We start from the raw sequence: 6,480 nt of genomic DNA, 5'->3' as shown, positions 1-6,480 counted from the left end.
TGGGCTTGATGGCCTCTAAAGGTCTCTTTAGATGTCAAGGGTATGGGGCTCTAAGAACATCTCCATCTGCTCTATTCCTAGCTCAATGGTAGTAGCCAAGGACTAAAGGGAATGGATCAAAGTTGGGGGAAAGCCAAACTCAACACAGAGAGCTGGTCTGCTTGACTAAAGAGTCATATTCATTCTTTTTCCTTCAGGCTTATTTTGGACTTAGCTGCCTCAGGCCTGTGAAAGAGGCAATGGCCACTTTAATGGTCAGAAAACCTGCCTTTGAAATCTGGTATTAATCCTTACTACTTTTGTGATCTTGGCCAAGTCCTTAGCCTTCTGAAAGCTGAAGCATCTTCATCTGTAATATGAGGAGAATGGATTAGATAAGTGGACTCTAAAGTCTCTTCAAGTTGTAGACCTGTGATGCCGTGTGTTACCATGGGCAAGAGCCTTCACTAGTTCTCATCTGTAAAATTAAGGGTTAGACTAGGACAGGAATTCTTAACCTGGGGGCCACAGACCTTCAAGGGATTGTGGATAGATTTCAGGGGGTCCATGTATTGAATGGGAAAAATTACATCAATATTTTCACTAACTTTGGGTTTCCTTTATAATTTTATGTATTTATTGTACGCTTTTAGTAACATTATTTTGAGAAGGGGTCCACAAGTTTTACAAGCCTGTCACTGAGAGGGTGTTTCAGAACAGACAAAAAGTTTAAGAACTCCTAATATTCCAGTCTCTTCTAGTTCCAAGTCTTTTTTCTTCTAGTTAAATCTCTTCCAACTCTGACATAATTCTACATATTCTTCCTCCTGTCTCTAGCAGCACACTTGGCTTCCCCTCCATGTTCAGAGTTATCACCGGATAACCTCTTTGTGCTAAATGGCTGAATTCAGTTGAATGACAGCATCGATCTCACAAAGACCAAAGATGGAGAAGGCTAAGATGATCTCCATGCTTGGTAACTCAAAGGTATTGGGTGGAACCCAAACATGTGTTCCATCTTCACACAATCCTCACCTCCTTGCCCCCTACCTTGAACCCAAGAGACCGACAGCCAATAAATGAGGGCCTGGAACTATGACCCCATCAGGATCCTTTTCTCATTGATTGAAAATGGCCTATAGCTCTGTAACAAGATAGAGTTAACAGACAACAGTGGATGGGCTAGAGGAATTGTGGGATAGAGACTATACTTTGGTGTAGGAGACTCCTGAATAATAAAAGTCCCTTCACTGATGCAGGTCAGAACCTTCTCTACTATCTCTAATCTTAGAGACTCGCCTAGAACACTGAGTGGTTGGGGTTAAATGATTTCCCAGCATCATTTAGCCAATGTGTCAGAATTGGGACTTATGGTTTCCATGGGTCTGTCTCTCTTGCCCCTTAGAGATCATCTAGTCTGACTTTCATTTTACAGGTGAGGAAACAGAGACCCCAAAAAGAGAGAAATCATTGGCATTAGATCACATGGCAGACACTGACAAAGCAAGCTTTACTAGGCTCCCAGATAAGAATCAATAAGAATCCTTTTGCAGGGTCTAGCTCCCTGGCTGAGCCTGCTAGGTCCAAGTCTGTCTTGGAATCAGGGAATCTCTCACTGATACCAGACTTTTAAAATGCCTACCAGATCTGGGTCACGTGTACCCATTTATTTGGGTCCTTTCCACCCCTCCTATGTTGCCTAGTGAAAGCTGAATATCAGAGGTCTTCACCCCTTAAGTCTGGAACCTTCCATTTACTGACAGTGTGGTCTTGGCCATGCCCTGTGACTTCCAAGGCTCTTGATTAGTCATCTCTCCAACGGAATGGAAGTTGAGGATTAGCTGATCATCTCGGCTCCTTCCTGATAGAAGCCTGTCTCTGCTGGGGCAGGGGTGGGTGATGGCCTCTTGCCCAGGAAACCTTCTCATTAGGTTTCTTGGAAACCTCTGGGCTCTTGATGCCCCTTCCATGTGTATAGGCATTATGAGTAATTCCTTGGGTGGATCCCCTGTTTCCAATAGTTCCTTTGAAAAATCTTTCTTGCCCAAACAAGTGAGAAATCTATTCTCAGGGAGTTACTAAGTAGGCACCAGAGTGTCTGATTTTCTCCAGAGGCTGAGCCCCTCTCTCAGTTGGCTATTTGTGGGGAGATAAGCTGAGGAAGCCAGATCATTAGGAAGTTTTTGATGGCTTGCCACCAGAGCCAGCTCACGGGAAAGAGGAGTTGTGGCTACCTGGCTGGTTGGACAGAAGAGAAGGGGGCAGACCTAGTGCTTGGCACTATGTCACCCCTCAGTACTTTCTCAGACTGTTCATTATGCCCACTTTGACTTTCCTTTCCTTCCTTTCCCAACCTTTTTAGAGGTTTACATTACCACTGTCCCCTGTTCTACCATCTCTTGCTCCCTTGCCCTATTGCCACTCATGTCTTGCCAATCCCTGGCCCTGGATTATGCCTACCATCTTCCTCTTCTGCTCCTTCTCACAAATTACTGAACAGAGTTAGAGGAAATCCCGGGCTCATGTTATCCAGCCTTAGCTGGGACCTTACTGGAGTACAGCAGCACTTTTATTCTTCCCTAATTGGTTCCCTAGTTCATTCCCCCAGAAATTATTCCCAACTTTGCCTCCCTCCTCAAGCCTTCCTCTCCTTGCCCCATCAGCTAATGACCTCATCTCTTATTTTGCCCCCCTTCTCTTCATCTCAAAACCCCCTGACATCATCTCCTACTCTTTCGCCCTTACCTCCTGAAAAAGGGGTGGCCTCTCTTGGCAAGGTCAATGCTTCTCTATGTGCACTTGGTCCCATCCCCTCCTGATTTTTCTTGCATTTTCTCCCTCTCTTGAGTCTTTAACCTCTCCTTCTCTTCCTGTTCATTCCCTGATTCCCAAATCTTTCTCATCCTTTACCTACACCATACCCTACCTCCTCTCCAAGCAATTGTATTATATTCCTGCTTCCTTTCTCAGCCAAACTCCTTGAAAAAGGCAGTCTACACCTGCTGCCTCCCCTTCCTCTCCTCTCATTCATTCCTCAGCCCTTTGCAATCTGGCTTATGACCTCATCACTCAAAAGCTCATTACTCTTTTCAAAGTTACTAATGGTTTCTTTATGGCCAAATCTGGTAATCTGCTCAGTTATCCTACTGATAACTGATAACCTACGCCAATGGCGTAGGGATATATGACCAATCAGTTGATATATTCTGTCATTGTCCTTCCCATTTCTCCAATGCACCTCCTTCTCTTCATCCATGCTGCTACCACTGTGGGACAGATCCTTATTATCTCTCACTTCCTAACTGGTCTCACTGCCTCAAGTCTCACCCCAGTCCAATCCAGCCTATACACTGCCAAAGTCATTTTCCTTAGACTACTTGTCATATGACTCTTCTACTTAACCGCCTTCAGTGGCTTGCCATTACCTCGAGGAGAAAATGCAGTTTTCTGTGTAGCTTTTAAAACCCAGTACAATCTGGCCCCAATTTAGCCCTTCAGCCTCATCAACCATTACTCCCCCTCCTACACAGTACTGTTCAGCCAAATGGCTGCTATGCCATCTCCTGTCTCTCTGTCTTCTCACTCTGTGCCCATATACTTGAAAGGCACTTTCCCTGTCCCTTGATGTGGTAAGGTACTTCATTTCTTTTAAAACACAACTCAAGCATCATATTCTATAGGAAGTCTTCCCTGATCCTCCAATCTGCCAATTCTCTCCCTCCCAAACTACCTTGTCTTGAACTATTTTCTTTTCTTTTAAATAGTTTTAAATTTCCAATAGTATTTTACTTTTCCAAATACACATAAAGATAGTTTTCAACATTCGTTTTTGTAAAACTTTGTGTTCCAAATTTTTCTCCCTCCCTTATCTCTCCCCTTCCCAAAACAGCAAGCTATCTGATATAAGTTAAATGTGCACAATTCTTTTAAACATATTTCCACGTTTGTCATGTCATGCAGTGAAAATCAGGCCCAAAGGGAAAAAACCATGAGAAAAAAAAATGCTATGTTGTGGTCTACACTCATTTCCCATAATTCTCTCTCTGGGTGTAGCTGATTCTCTTCATCACTGAACAATTGGAAGTGAGAATCATCTCAATGTTGATGAGAGCCATGTCCAACAAAATTGATCATCATGTATAGTCTTGTTGTTACCCTGTACAATGATCTCCTGGTCCTGCTCATTTCACTCAGCATCAGTTCATGTCAGTCTCTCCAAGCCTCTCTGTATTCATCCTGCTGGTCATTTCTTACAGAACAATAATATTCTATAACGTTCATATACCACAATTTACCCAGCCATTCTCCAATTGATGGAAATACACTCAGTTTCCAATTCCTTGCCATTATAAAAAAGGACTGCCACAAACATCTTTGCACGTGTGGGTCCTTTCCCTTTCTTTAGTATCTCTTTGGGGCATAAGCCCAGAAGAAACACTGCTGGATCAAAGGGTATGCACAGTTTGGTAACTCTTTAGGCAAAGCTAGAGTTACTTTCTACAGTAGATTTATATTTATTCACTTGATGCTTGTGATACATATATTTACATATGCACTTGCTGTCTATACCATTCGAATGCAATAGGGACCGTTTCATTCTCTGTATTTGTATTGCACAGTGCTTGGTGTATAGTAGGAACTTTTAAGATTTGTTTGAATCCAATTGGATTTGGGACAGGTAGATGGCGCTGCAGGGCCTAGAGTCAGGAAGACTCATCTTCCTGAGTTCAAATGTAGCCTCAGACACTTACTAGCTGTATAAAACTGGACCAGTCACTTCACCTAATTTGCCTCCTCATCTACAAAATGAGCTGGAGAAGAAACGACAGAACACTCCAGAATTTCTACCAAGAAAACTCCAAATGGAGTCATCAAAAGTTGGACACAAATGAAATATGACTGAACAACAAAATTGGATTCAACCTGGTAAAGGGATTGGTTAAGAATGGCTCTTTAAAAAAAATTTAAAGCCTTTTATTTTCAAAATACATACATGGGGGGCAGCTAGGTGGTGCAGTGGATAGAGCACCAGCCCTGAAGTCAGGAGGACCCAAGTTCAAATCTGGTCTCAGACACTTTCTAGTTGTGTGACCCTGGGCAAGTCACTTAACCCCAATTGCCTCAGCAAAAAAAAAATTTAAAAATAATAAATAAATAAATAAATAAATAAATAAATAAATAAATAAATAAATAAATAAATAAATAAATAAAACAAAATACATACATGGATAATTTTCAACAGTCACCCTTACAAAACCTTGTGTCCTAATTTTTTCCCTTTCTTCTCCTCAACCCCTTCCCCTAGACAGCAAGTAATCCAATATATGTTAAACATATTCTTCTAGACATATTTCCACAATTATCTTGCTGCACAAGAAAAATCAGATCAAAAAGGAAAAAAATCAGAAAGAAAACAAAATGCAAGTAAACAACAATAACAAGAAAGTAAAAATACTATGTTGTGAACCACACTCAGTCCCCACAGTCCTCTCTCTGGGTGTCGATAGCTCTCTCCATCACAAGATCATTGGAACTGGCCTGAATCACTTCACTGTTGAAAACAGTGAAAACTACGTCCATCAGACTTGATCATCACATTATCTTGCTATTGCCATGTACAGTGTTCTCTTGGTTCTACTCACTTCACTCAGCATCAGTTCATGTAAATCACTCCAGACCTCTCTGAAATCCTCCTGCTATTCATTTCTTATAGAGCAATAATATTTCATAACATTCATATACCAAAACTTGTTCAGCCAGAAAATGGCTCTTGAGCCTAGCAGCAGAGCTGTAATAAGATGATATGACTAGAGCTCTGCCCTCCCCAGAGCAGACTTCTGCTACTTGGTGAAATGACTGCCTTTGTTTCTTTATCCAGTCTCAAGTTGATCTCTCCAGGAAATCCTCACCCAAGACTGGCCTTTTTCCTCTCCAGAACTACCCTCCTCTCCCCGGTATCTTTTCAGCCTCCTCGCAAGAGCTTCAGAACCATGGGGGCATAAGCCAGATTTTCAGTGGGAAGGGTCATCCCCTCTCCTTGTGAAACTCCACAATAATGGAGTAGACAGTCCTTTGGCTCTTGCCCGCTGCCCTGTGCCTCTGTCCCCTGTCCCCAACCCATCTTTTAAAATAATTTTTTATTTTATTTTTTGCCCCCAACCTTGCTTAAGTGAATTTTCCCCAGGTATAAAGATTCCTGGGTATGGCTTTGTATAGCCATGCCATATGGTGAGAAGGAGAGAGGCATGATTCTCAGAACTGAGTTTTAATCTCTGACCTTCCATTGATTCATGGCATGGCCTTGGTCAAATAATTTCTCTCTGGATCTCTGTTTCCATGTCTGAAAAACTGGGGCATTGGGGCCCCGGTGATCCCTAAGGAGTCCTTTTAGAGTGAAAAAAAAGAGAAAGGTCTATCTGTATTCATTTATTGGAACCCAGCTCTGTAGCTCTGAGATTCCTCAGGAGTGAGAGGGAGAAAGACATCTCCCACTGAGTTGCT

Source organism: Antechinus flavipes, chromosome X (assembly GCF_016432865.1).
Source record: "Antechinus flavipes isolate AdamAnt ecotype Samford, QLD, Australia chromosome X, AdamAnt_v2, whole genome shotgun sequence".
NCBI lineage: Eukaryota > Metazoa > Chordata > Mammalia > Dasyuromorphia > Dasyuridae > Antechinus > Antechinus flavipes.
This window is presented reverse-complemented; position numbering follows the sequence as displayed.